Source organism: Ictidomys tridecemlineatus, chromosome 4 (genome assembly GCF_052094955.1).
Source record: "Ictidomys tridecemlineatus isolate mIctTri1 chromosome 4, mIctTri1.hap1, whole genome shotgun sequence".
Lineage (NCBI taxonomy): Eukaryota > Metazoa > Chordata > Mammalia > Rodentia > Sciuridae > Ictidomys > Ictidomys tridecemlineatus.
Window position 1 is genome coordinate 106,224,774 of NC_135480.1, and position 13,469 is coordinate 106,238,242.

At 45.2% G+C, this 13,469-nt stretch overlaps 1 protein-coding gene across 22 annotated transcripts in view; it reads left to right on the forward strand.

Annotated features, from left to right (window-relative positions):
* The window catches only part of Gramd1b (GRAM domain containing 1B), a 273,207-nt gene that overhangs the window by 117,958 nt on the left and 141,780 nt on the right, over positions 1-13,469 (forward strand). Inside the window, exon 1 of one of the 22 annotated variants that reach the window (XM_078047207.1) lies at positions 3,274-3,294. The exons of the other annotated variants lie outside the window; for them this stretch is intronic. The gene's annotated coding sequence lies outside the window, so the exon portion shown is untranslated. Of the gene's footprint in view, positions 1-3,273; positions 3,295-13,469 lie in introns of those variants that run through there. 22 annotated transcript variants of the gene reach the window in all.

A 13,469-nucleotide genomic window follows, 5' to 3' on the forward strand; every position in this document is an offset into this window, starting at 1 on the left:
AGTTTAGGAGGCTGAGGCTGGGGAAGTTGAGGAACCTGCCCAGGACTAAGGCTAAGCTAGGACTAAGCTACACTGCTGGGGTCGAGGCAGGTGGGGGGTGCTGGGTGGGAGGGAGGGTATCCAGAAAGATTCTGGAGGGTGGTGCTTGAGCTGAGAGCTGCAAAATGAGTAGGAGTGTCACAAGGAGAGCATTCCCAGGCGAGGGAACAGGACATACATAAGCATGGGGGCGTGAGAAAGCAGGCCGTACTCCAGTGAGCGCAAACATTTAGGTATCATCGCAGCATTGTGTCCTAGGAGCAGGGAGCTAGCGAATGGCCAGAAAGGAGTTTTTGACCAGGTAGGCAGGTTTGATCTTGCCATGTCCTGGATTGTGCCATGTTCCTTGTTGATGATAGGAAAGCAGTAAGAGACTAGGAGAAAAGATGAACCCAGGTGTTTGAGTCCTTTCAGGCTGCAGTGATAGAATACTGTGGATGGGTGGCTTATAAATAATACAATTTATTTTTTGTACTTCTGGAGGCTGGGAAGTCCAAGGTCAAGGTGGTGGCAGATTCAGAGTCTGAAGCCCTGTTTTCTTCATAGACAGGCATCTTCTCTGTATGTCCTCATGGCAAAAAGAGCAACTCAGATCTCAGCTTTTCTTGGGTCACTCATCCCAATTACAAAGGCTCCACCCTCCTGACCTCCTTACCGGCAAATGCCCCCATCTCCTAATGCCATCACATTGGAGTTTAGAATTGCACCGTGAATTTGGTGGGAGGATGGGCAGATATTCAGTCAAGAGCATCAGCTCACTCACAGATATTTTTGTGAGAAAAATCACGTTGGTTCCAGTGAAGGAGGTGAATTTTGGGGATAAATACTGAAAGCAAATATATGAAGTTGAAACTGGTCCTGGTTTACTCTCTATTTTCTTGTTTAATACATGTTTATTGAGCAGCTACGACATGTTCTTCACTCTATAGGCCTTGGGGAACATCTATGAACAGGAAATCCAGGCTCCTTCATGGTTCTGGCCTTCTCATGGAAAAAGAGATGATAAACAAATAAGAAAACATCAATTAATAATAAATGCTATCAAGAAGATGAAAGAGGGTGATCGAGTGTAGCAAGTACTGAGCGGGGTGAGGAGGGCTTACTGCTACATTGAAGCTGAGACCAGACGAGCATGTCTTGAATTATGGTAGTGAGGACAGAAAAGGAGGAACCCATCAAAAACCTGGGAGGCAGATTTGACAGGACTGATGGACATCCAGGTTGGAGAGATCATCCAGACATCCAGATGAACCTAGGATTTTGAGCTTAGGCAAACAGCAGCAGCCGCAGCAACAACAACGACAAAGCCACACAGTCTGCAGGATCTGTGCCTGCCTAGGTTGTGACTGTGGCTCTGCCACAGGCAGTATGATCTCGGACAGTCAGTTGATCTCTCTGTGCCTCATTCTCATCCTTAAAATGGGTATGATAATATCTTACACCTTACAGGGTTATTGAGAGAGCCGCATGTGTTGTGTGTATAATGATTAGAATATAATAAGGCCTGGCCCATGGCTATTATTATGATGTGCTTGCATTTTTATTAATTTTTTTGGCAAAGGAGGAAGAATTTGAAGAGCAAGGGTGTCAGTGAGTTTAATTTAGACACGTAGAGTGTAAACTCCCCCATGGAATATGCAAATGGAGAGAGACACCAGGTAGTTGGCTGTACTCTGATGCTCAGGAGACAGATCTGAAAATACTTGTTTGGGGCTGCCGGTGTGGCTCAGTGGTAGGGAGCTTGCCGAGTCTGCTCCATGCCCTGGGTTTGATCCTCAGCACTGCAAAGAAACAAACGAAAAGGCATGTTTAGGAGATTAGATGTCCAGGACTTGGTGATAAGTTGGATATGTGGTATATGGGGCGGGGAGAGAGGCCTTCAGAGCCGAGTCCTAAGTTTCCCACATTCTCAGCTGGGTAATGTCCCTTATAGAAAGATAAGAAAGAAGGGTTTTAGGGGAGGCCAGGATAGATCCAGACCACGGGAAAAGGGAGGATCTCCCTGGAATAGGAGATAAGAATGAGTGGGCAGGCAGGTGAATTCATGGTGCTGTGGTTGGCAGGTGAGGTGAGAGGCTGCAGGTTCTATTTTCCCTGGGTAATAGGAAGTGAGATCATCAGGGAAGGTGGAATGGGAGTAGTCTAAAGGTTGGTTATAACTAATTTATTTTTGGTTACATCTTTTCTGTGATGACCTTAAGAGACATTCCCCATCTGACTGTCTTTCTGGAACCCTCCCTGGTTCTTTGTGGTTGGGATGGAATGGCAAGCTGAGTTTTATAGGTTTTATTTTTAGACTGGGGTTCGTTTGGTTGCGGCTCTCACCTTGCAATGTGGCTCTTTGCTTTCCTCACTTGTTTCCCCTGTAGCTGAGAAGACCCGGAGGACAGAAAGTACTCCCCTTGTAGCTGGCACAGAGAAAGCAATTGTGTGTGGAACTTTTGATTGAACAACTGGAGGAGCCAGGGTAGTGGTGCCTGAGGTCAGAGCGAGCTCAGGAGCTGAAGTCAGGCATGAGCCTGCCACCTCCAACTCAGGTCTGGCCACTGGAATACACAGCATCCTAGTATAGGGAGACAGATGTGTTTTCTATTCTGCTTGTCCTATCCCAGAAATTGTCCCCAAAAGCATATTTCTAGAGCGCTCTAGCTCCATCTACCTGCCTGGCCACTGAATTCCCGGTGGCCCCACGTTCACTCAGGTGATCCCTCCCTCACTATGAGGAAGGAGCCAAGTAGCAAACCCTCTGGGAGCAGTGCCTGCTGCTCCCCCACCTCCAGCTCCAGCAGCTGACATCACATGCGGGTACAGCTCCATCCTCCCTGTCTGTGGATAGAGAAAGTGCAGAAGCTCGCCAAGTGCCCAGAGCCCTGCCAGATGTGGAAAGATGGAGAAGGGATCTGCTTGGAACTATGATTCGGGTCCAAGGCAGAGGGGATCCTGGTAGCACAGAGCACCAGGCTATCCCTCTTGGGGTCCTCTGCCTGCCCACATTTTATATGGGACGACAGGGCGGGGAGAGCTCCTGGGCAGGAGCCTACTGAGCACAGCTGGGGAAGCTTCCGAGACTCTATGCAGCCCCAGAGTGAGCCCCCAGCCCTCGAGGTCCCTGCTACCATGTTGCCGGCCCTCCTCTGAACCCAACATGGTGCAGAATCTGCACTCCGAGAGCGTCTCGTGCAGCACAGCTGTCAAGCAGGCTTGTCAGTACCACGTCTCCTCCCTGAGGAAGAAGCTGGCCTTTCTGCGAGTCAAGTAGGTGGCAGAGGGCCCTGGAGGTTAGGGTTGGGATGGCCTGGGGCTCTTCACTGAGGCAAGAGTGCTTTGGGGCTTGGTTTCTATGTTTGGAGATACAGTAGGTCCTTGCTAAGTGACAGGTGCCCAAGAGGGATACTGAAGGGTTAGGTTGAGGGGGAGGCTGGATGGGCTGCTGACTGGGAGATTTAGTCTCTGTGTGACTGTGTGCCCTTCTAGAAGGGGACTTGGTTCACTGGGTCCTTCCTAGCTGGGCAGCCGAGTGGCAGCTTTTCTTTCTTCTTTCATGGTGAATGTCTTAGGTAAAGAACTTAGACCCAAGAAAATGGTGCTGTAGAGAATGGTGTTTCCTGCCTGGGATGGGTCTTTGGGGGGCATGGATAATTCCTTCCACTAAGAGGGACCTAAGAGTGGGGTCTTTGGGGTTGTTGACTTGGTGGGTCACCCCTTAAATCTCCTCTTTCTCAGAGTTTGGAACAGGCTTCTGTGGAGCGGTGAGCATAAGCCGGGTGTGGGACACTTTGTCCTAGGGCAAGTGCTGATACCTGGCAGAATTGTGCTACTATAGCTCCTTACTATCTGTGCTGTTCCTTGGCCTTGGTGACAAGCAGAGAGGGGAGAGTTCCTGGAGGAAAAACAGGTTCTCGCCCCTGGATCAGAGTTAAATCTGAAGCTGGCAGGCCTTTGAGAGAGAGGGATGTGCAAACTTCTGGGCAGATGTTTTTTTGTTTGTTTTGGGGGGATGTGAAGAGAAACAGCAATAATAAAAAGAAAAGATGGACAAATGAATGAGAGGCTAAGTGGATTTCAAAGGTAGGTCGGGGCTGGAGGTGGAAGGTGACTTGATCTCATTTTTGCCACTGTCTCTATCATACACACACAGGAGGTACAGGCATCAATGCCCAGGATCCTGTAGCCATCAATTGACAAGAGTTCTCTCCCCGGGGATTCTCGGGGCAGAAGTTCTGAGGGTCCTGGGCAGAGACTTGAGTCCTTCCTCTGCTTAGATGATATTTCGGGTACTGGCTGCAGGTCTGCCTCACACACAGTGGGGCTCAACACAGTGGCGGATGGAGAGATTCTCTGATCCTTGATATGGTGCTAGTGACAGGGACAACGTTGTCTCATTAATGGCTGTTTGGAAATCAGGAATGCTTTGAAAAATGAAAAACCTGAGTTTAAATTCTGGCTTCCCGCTTACTAGTTATGGTGCCTCTGCAGAATCATTTTATCCTCAGAATCTATTTCCTTTCTGAAAAATGGAGATAATTACACCTACTTTTAAAAAGTTGTGGGGATCAAAATGAGCTAAAAAAATGGGCTTAGCACTGTGACTGGCACATGGTAAGTGCTCAGTAAATTCTAGTTTTTATTATTGGCAGCAGCAAGCAGCAGATTTGGGGTAAGCCTGTTAAGCACCTGGAAAGTGTGTTTTGAGATAGAACTGAGAGATCTGAGAATCTAGTTAAGACGGGCCACAAACAAGCCTAGGAGAGATGTTATTTGCCTTCTAAGTTGCCAGGGGAAGCTAGTCACATAAACTATGGTTCTTGCTCTTCTGGGGAGTGACAGCTGCCTTTAGAGTGGGGTGAGGAGCCCAGAGGAGTGGGCTTGTGGTCAAGCTTCCCCAGCCCCTGGCAGCAAGAGGATGCTGTGTGGAGCATGCGCCTGGGGCTGCTTGGCCCCATCTCAGCAAGGCTCACTTTGATCGAATGCTGCAGTGATCATGTAATGGTAAATAACTCCAAAAGGGACCCCAGAGGTCCTTGTTCTTCAGACCCCAAGAAGAATACTGTTAATGGCGTGGTGCAGAGAGAGTGAGGTGGAGAGTGAGACCAGAGTTCGGCCTCCTGTGTTAGTGATTCCCAGCCAAAGCTCCACAGCCTCAGTTTTCTCATCTGGGAGTGAACATTGCTCAGACTGCCTTTTGTCACCTGTATTTATTTTTATTTTCTTAGTACTAATTGCATATTGTAATTGTATTTTTTTTGCTGACTTGGTCCTTGTTTTCCTTAGTAGTCCTTAGATTTCAGGAGAGCAGGGGTTGGTTTTGTTTTGTTGAGTGTCTACTCGGTGCTCAGCACAGTACCTGGCACATGACAGATACTCAAATATTTGTTGAATGAGTCAATGAGTCGGTGAACAGCAATGTAAGGCATTTTGCTAGCTCTAACATTCTATAATCATGGGATTCTGGGACTGGCTCAGGTAGAGGACTAAAGGTTAGTCCTTTTTGTATCTATTAATCTTTGGACTTTGCATGGTCATGGAGATGGTCTGATTGGTGAACACCTGTCAGATGTTCCCCCTTTCTCTGATCCACATGCTTAGGGAACACACTGTCTTGTGGAAGACAGCACGTATAGCTTCTGAATAATAGAGCAAAACCTTTTTTCCAGCTGGCCTAAGCTCTGACTTTTGAGGCAGGGTAGAGAAGCACGTGGGTGCTCAAGTCCTCACCCTCCTGCCCGTGTTCCCAGCTCCTTCCTTCGGCAGTCCTGGCTGCTTCTGTTGCTGTCAGCAGAACTGTCTGCAGGTGTAACCATCACCTGCTCTGTGTTTCTCCTACCCTAGCATTTCTTCTTTTCTGCATGAGAAAGGGGGATGTTAAATATAGCTCAGAAAACTACTCTCTGCTGACGCCATAGTTGGGATTTAGGTTAGGACAACTGGCAGGATGGGCGGTAGATTTCATTCTCCAGCTTTCCTGCTTCCTGCTGAGAGAAATCCCATCCTCCTACCAGCCATGGTGAAGAAGGAATGTGAGTGGGTGGTAAACTGGGTGCTCAAGGCAGCAAATCCAACTCAGGCTTTCCCTCCTGGGCTTCTTTGTTTCCCTCTTAATCCAAGACTGAGATAAAGTCAGAGGACAGAACCCTCCAGTTCTCCTCTTAGCCACTCATTGACTAGTAATAGCTCGGAGCTGCTCTTGGAAGAGACCAAGCCTTGCTCACTTGTTGTTCCAGAGGATGATGTTGCAGCTTGGTTGCAAAATCCTATCCAGTATGTGCCGTTTATATACATCCCTATAATGTGTGTATGTATGCTTTTATAGTAAATATTTTGTACAAGATTGGATCAAGTAGAGATTTTTTAAAAGGGAGAAATCAAAATAAATATAAATAAAATATAAGTGGTAATATTTTTTAATGTGCGGCCGTAGTCAAACGTTCATGTCTCCTTGATGATAAGCAACCTGCTTGGGAGATTGGTTCTAAGGCAGCAATAGTCAGCCTTCTAATGTGTTTGAGAATCACAAACACACGGACAGTTTATCCAATATGTGGCCTTCTGGGCCTCCTGTAGACTTGGGTAGGCCTAAGTATTTGTCGTTCACACCTATCCCAATTGCTTCTGACGCAGGTCTACTATGATTTGAGAAACGCCCTTAGCCTGAAGCCTCCTGTGATCTCACTCTGTAGTATCGAGCACATAATTTAATAGGGCAGGGACAGGGAAGGGCCTTTTTTTTCAACTAGACTGGGCATACAGCTTCTATTTTTCCTTATCTGTCTTGTGTACAGCCCTAAAATCACTATTCTGCAGCAAGGAGAAAGGTGGGTGGGTGGGGAAGTGTGTTAGGCATTAATCATTCTATCTATCTGTCATTAGCTTTCCAGGTTACTTGGGCCTTCTTTTCTTCAGGCCTGTTAACCATAAGCAGTTAACTCTGGGCTCTCTGTGCCTCTCTCTTTGCCATTTCTCCTCAGTCTGAAGGTGAAACTCTCTCTACAAGCTGGACAGAAGCTCATTGCAACCCTGATTAAGAATGGTCCAGGAGGCTGGGGGGAGGGGCTGAGGGGGTAAAGGATTTTTGTGAGTGCAACCCCATGCCACCCACTGCCCACACCTGTGCAAAACACAATCGCTCCCTTGTGTCATCCTTTTTAAGACCATGATGGGTGAGTTAATAAATTGAATTCACAAATGGACTTTTAAGACTCCCTAGTTTATTGGTTGACTTTTGAAACTTCATGACACATAAGCTGAAGGGAATGGTTTCACTTGCTTGATTCTTATCCCTCTAGAAGTGACACAGATCTATTACCTTGTCCTTTTCTGGGCATCTTAAATGACAGGTGGATTCTTAACTGAGAGTTGCTCCTGTGAATAAAGGTGTAGACTACATGTCTATAACAGGGGATTCAGGGGTCAAATGTTCTGCATTCCCTCCTAATCCATTAATTTCTTCCTTGATATTAGGGGCGATCTGCTTCTCTGTGAATACCTTCCATAATGGGAAATTTGCTAAGGAAATTAATTTGCAAACAAACTGATAGTTATAGGGAACCTTCATCAATGTCCACATGCAAACAGTACATCCAAGACAGCGGAGTGTCTACAAGCTTAGTTGTGGGAATGATATTTAAGGTCTAAGGTAGTTGTCATAATCAGCAATAGCTGCTATTTCAAGGGTCATGTGCTCAGCACTGTGCTTTCCGTATGTGACCTTATTTAATCACAATAGCAATCCTACAAAGGGAATTATTATGATACTCATTTTCACACTCAGGCTCAGATTGTCCACTGTCACAGAGCTGAGATTTAACTCCAGCTCAGATTCTTTCTTGACACACTGGGGCTTTCCCTTGAAGAAGGGAGAGGTGACTCTTAGGGTACTTGAACCTGTACAGAACCTGGTTTTCTTTGGGTCTGGAAGATCTTTCTTTACTTCCTGGGATTTGAGTATTAGGTGTGGAGATGTGTGAGCAAATCTATTTATGAAGGTTATCCCTTGGAAAGCTTCAGAAACAGACCAAACAGAAAACCATTGACAAGGAGAGGATAGATCCCAATGATTCTGAATGATCTTTTAGAAGTGTCTTTTCTTTGCCCTGTTGATTTTGAGAAGTGCTTTAGGATTTTAACAAATTTAGGTGGTTTGTAGAAAGTCCCATTGTGTTACCTCTTTTGGATGCTTTCTTTCAGTTTCATCATCATGTGTTTTTGGCAGAACAGAACTATTGTGGCTCTTACCTCTCTGCAGGTACCAACTAAAGCTCTGATGGGAATTTGCATGGGTGCATTTTTTTCTTCTTTCTTCCCTGGAATCACCAGCACTCCTGGCAGCTCATCAACCTTTCTCTAAGGAGAAGGAGTCCCAAGGCTGCTTCTTTTTGCTGTCGGGGATCTGTAATCATAGTTTGCCTGCCCCTTATTCTGTTTTTCTCTTAGCTTCAGCAGTAATCATTACAAGGTCTCTAAGTGGTCTGGGTCTAGTGATAATCTGGCATTCTGACGATCCCCACATCTCCTAGCCTAACTCTTCTACCAACACCTCGAGGTCTTCTCTAGGCTGCCGGGGAATGGTGTGGAACAATGGAAACATGAGCATCTCCCATTTACTATGTAGCTTAAAAAAGGATCAGGCAATGTTATTGAGCCCTTCACTCCTTCCTGTTCCTAATTACTCCTGCTCAGCTATTCCTGTGGCTTCCCGTACTCTCACCTGGAACCCACACGTGCTAGCCTCTGAAGTCCTCTGTAGCTCTTCTGTAGAACGGGTGTGAACATTGGTGCAGGCATAGGAGTAAACCTCCAGGACAACCAGTGCCAGCCGCCTTATGCATTTATGATGTCTTCCCTTTTTGAAGCACTTGCGCAACTTTCCTCTGAATGCACAGTGCAGGGACCAGCTGTAGGCTGGAGGTGGTGTGATTGTGCCTGGAGATGGTAGGTAAGGCAAGCAATTGCATAACTAGTGCTAGCTTCGCCCAGGCACCAAGTGCAGATGGCTTGGAGAATTGGGGGCACTCAAGGAGTACCCATTGTTCCAATCCCCTGGCACCCTGAAGATAGTAATTATAAAGACATTAGTTTAGTCAACATTTAATAAATGTGCCTATTAATCGGAAACTGTGTTCCCATATAAATTTCACCATTTTTTCTATGATATAGTATTAGAGATTGAGCATTGCTAATCTGAATCCCAGAAGTCCAAAATGCTCCAAAATTTGAAATTTTTTGAGTGCCAATACGATGACCCAAGTGGAAAATCCCATACTTGACCTTGTGTAATGGGTAACAGTCAAAATGATGATGCACTAAAAATACTGTATGTTATTACATTGACTATGTTTACAAAGATATGAAGCACAAATGAATTTTCTCTTTATACTTGGGTTCCTTCGCCAAGATATCTTATGTATGTACAATATTAAAAAAAAAAAAAAAAACCCAAATCCAAAATGCTTTTGGTCCCAAGCATTTTGGATAAGGAACATTCAGCCTATATTATGACATTAGTTTGATAGACGAGAAAAGTGAGGCTTAGAGAAGTTTTGCAATTTATATAAGATGACATATGAGATGACACATTATTAAATAATGGGATAGAATTTGAACCAGGCTTCATTCTAGATTTTTTTTTTTATGGTGCTTGGGATTAGAACCCAGGGCCTTGTGCACGCAAGGCAAGCACTCTACCAACTGAGCTATATCCCAGCCCTAGATTTTTTAAAAAAAAATTTTTTAAGAGAGAGAGAGAGAATTTTTAATATTTATTTTTTAGTTTTCGTCAGACACAACATCTTTGTTTGTATGTGGTGCTGAGGATTGAACCCAGGCCGCATGCATGCCAGGTGAGCGTGCTACCGCTTGAGCCACATCCCCAGCCTCCTAGATTTTTAACTGAATGTTAAAAATCTTGTTCAGTTCTAGAGGCTAAGGTCAAGGTAATATCGATTAGGGTCTTGTTGCCTGTGTGTGTCTCAGGAATTGCTAGCAGCTATGAAAGACAGATCTCCCCTTTTCTGATTTTGTTGTTTTACTTCAAGGAACTTCGTATAGGGTAGCAGTGATATCAGCAAAGGCTCTGAGTCTTGCGGAGCTTGGAGCTTCCCTGAGCAAGCTGCCCTGGGAGGCAGACAGCCTAGTGCTTTCCCTTTACCCAGTCACATGACCTGCTCTCTGGTAGCCCTCCCCTCCTGTCAGCCACCTCCCTCACAGCCGAAGGCACCATACTGCAGTCCATGGGCCCCTAAGACATGGCTGTCTCCCTTTCTTCTGTTCAGAACTTGGACTTTCCGCCCCCATCAACCCTGTCTTGACTGCTTCAGAAATTCTTGCATCCCAGACCCTCCCTGCCCACTTCTTCAGAAGGCAGTTCAGCTTTGCAAGACCGGTTGCACTTTGCAGACTTAGCTCCTACCTCTTTGGCTTCCCTCATGCTGGGCAGCTTCTCTCTAATGTTTCAGTCAAGTCCTCCCAAGGACATTCGGCTTTGACTCTTCAGTTGCTCAGCCTCCTTTCCCCTCCCCTACTAACCTGATCAGTTTCCCAGGTTTTCTTTCTCCTCTGTTTTTTTCTTGTGGGCTCATTGTTTGTGATGACCTTTCTCCTGACTCCTCCACCTTTTTCTCCTCTTAATGTCTAGAATTCAGCATGTTCAACCAAAGAGCTTCCTATTGTCTTTCTTTATTCTAGTGACTATTTTACCCGTTTTTTTTTTTTTAATTTTTTAGTTGTCAATGGACTTTATTTTATGCGGTGCTGAGAATCGAACCCTCACACATGCTAGGCAAGCACTCTACCACTGCGCTAGGACTCCTCCCATTGTGATGTATTTATTCCTCTCAAACAGCAGGTGGGTTTATCAGTTGTCCATCTATCACTACCATCCATCATCAACTCTGGGAAAGACTTAAAATGTCATGCCCTGGGGTGAGAGGTCCTGTGGATGAGGGAAAGGCAGGCAGTTAACTTCTGAATAAAAAGCCAGCACATAACCTAACCCTTGTGTGGTATTTGTACTGTGTGCCAGATATCATCCTAAGCCCTTTCAGATGTTATCTCAGTTTTCATAACAGCCTTTGGGTTGAATAATAATATTCCTGCCTTATAGGAAATGGGGGCACGGAGAGGCCAAGTAACTCACCCCAGGTCACACAGATGTGAGTGGTTGAGTCAGAATTCAAGGCTAAGCTCTTCCTCATGCTCAACTTCCTCTCTAAAGATTGATGGTTAACAAATCAAAGATACGAAGTCATGCGTGCAGACACCTGCACTCCTGGGTCTCACACTGAGGCACACACAAACTGCTTTCTCATTCACTCTCCTTCTCTTCTCTTCCCTTCTCTAGAGAACCTGTCATCCATAAACGCAGAACATCTAGAAATGACATTTCAAGGTCCCCTTTCAAGTTCCCTGCACTTACGTGAATCTTTCCCTGTTTCATTGCCTTCTTTTCAGTTTGCATTTACAGAGAAAATGGATTTCACGTTTTTGGAAAACGCATCTGATCCATATTTGCTATCACAGGACAGGCAGAGATCAAGCTGAACACTCTGTAGGCAATGCAAACATGGCTGTACTCTGCCTGCTGCTCAGAGAACTACATGTCCCAGGTTGCAGCGCAGAAAAGTTTATCTGACCAGGGTTTGAAATAGCCTCTCTTGGCCTTCTTGCAGCCCCTCCTCCCAAGAGGTGGCCACTGGAGGATCTTCCTAAAGCAGTAGGTATACTATTCAGCCTGGAGCTGGGCTGGGGAACTGAGTACCTATACTTCCCATATCCCCCTTCTTTTATTCTCCTGAGCTGCAAAAACTCACTTTAGTCTCTTCTCAAAAGCATCTGGAGTCCCTCCCACCTTTTCTTTAACTTAGTGCATAACACAGTGGTTAAGGAGTTAGAAAGTAATACCTAGGGTAAAGTAATTACTGCAAGTAATTGCCCTGGAGAGAGAATATTATAAAGAGGCTTTCTTCTTCTTTCTTTTTCACTAAATATTAGGCAAAATAAAATGAATTGAAGTTGGAGAAGAGGGAGCTTCAGGTTTCTAATTAAAAAAGCAAAGGCATAGGATAGAAGAGCTGTTGTAAGGAATTATTTAGATCCAGTCCTGTATGGGAAGTAGCATAAGATGTGGATTTAATGGCTTCTTGATTAGACACCCTGCATAGGTTTTTGTTTTTTTGTTTTGTTTTGTTTTTTAATTTTCCCCTTTCACTGTCCTTTCCTTTCTTTTCCTGGAATTTTCTTTGGACTCTGGGATATCTTGTTGAAGCCTAATATTATCTATCCCTCCATGCTCTGTCCTCTAGGTTGTTTATTCTTTAGCAAACGACACCTTCCCTGATGCTTTCAGTTCAAGACATATGAAATGCTTTGTGAAATACATGTGGGTGCTTCTGGTTGAGAGCTCTCCTGAGCACTGTCTGTGTCCACCACCTAGGGCTGTGAGACAGTCCTGTACCTGAGGAAATGCCAAGCATAGTGGCACACCTCAGTAATTCCAGTGGCTCAGGAGGTTGAGGCAGGAGTATCGTGAGTTCAAAGCCAGCCCCAGCAACTTAGTGAGGCCCTAAGCAATTCAACCAGACCCTGTCTCTAAATATAAGTATAAAAAAAGCCTAGGGATGTGGCTCAGTGGTTAAGTACCCCTGGGTTTAACCCCTGGCACCAGAAATAAATAAATAAATAGACATATATAGGTAGATAGATAAATAAATGAGGAGGTAAATGTTTTTGGTCACTGGGGAAACTGAGTGGACTCCCATTAACATGGGCCTGATCTCTCTGTGGTTTTGATGAATAGAACATCCTCCTTCTTGGGTACTAGCCTTCTGCTCTCCATCTGTTTGCAAGTTTGCCCAGGAACAGAGAGGATGCAGGCCACAGCAGTAGCCAAGCTGGGGAGATGGCATGTGTGGAGTGGCACAGCTCCCACACCAATAGCTCTTTAAAGTGTCTAGTGGATTACCTCTCCTGCAGGGCCAGTAAAAAGCCTCTTATCCTTTTCAAGTTAATTGTGTCCACGATCACAGTTTAGGTTTATACAAACCAGGCAGCTAGTCACAGAAGGCCATCCACTGGCTTAAATTCTACTTCTGATTGAGCATCTCTCGTCTGAAAGTCTGAAATCCAAAATGCTCCTCGAATGTGAAAGCTCTGAGTATTTCAGATTTTGGAGCATTCTGGATTTTGGATGTTTTAATCAGGGAGGTTCAACTGGTAGAGTCTATGCAAATGCTCCCAACTCTAAAAAATTTCGAATGAAACATTTCCCATCCCAACCATTTAAAATAAGGGAGAATCAACCTGTATTCTCCTCTCTATTCTCCTCTGCATCCTTTTGTATTTGAATACAAAATAGAATAGGAAAGGGGAGGCGACATTTTATGTTTATGAGAGCCAGAATGCTTTGTATATCCAGGGTACCCTTTTACACATTCCTT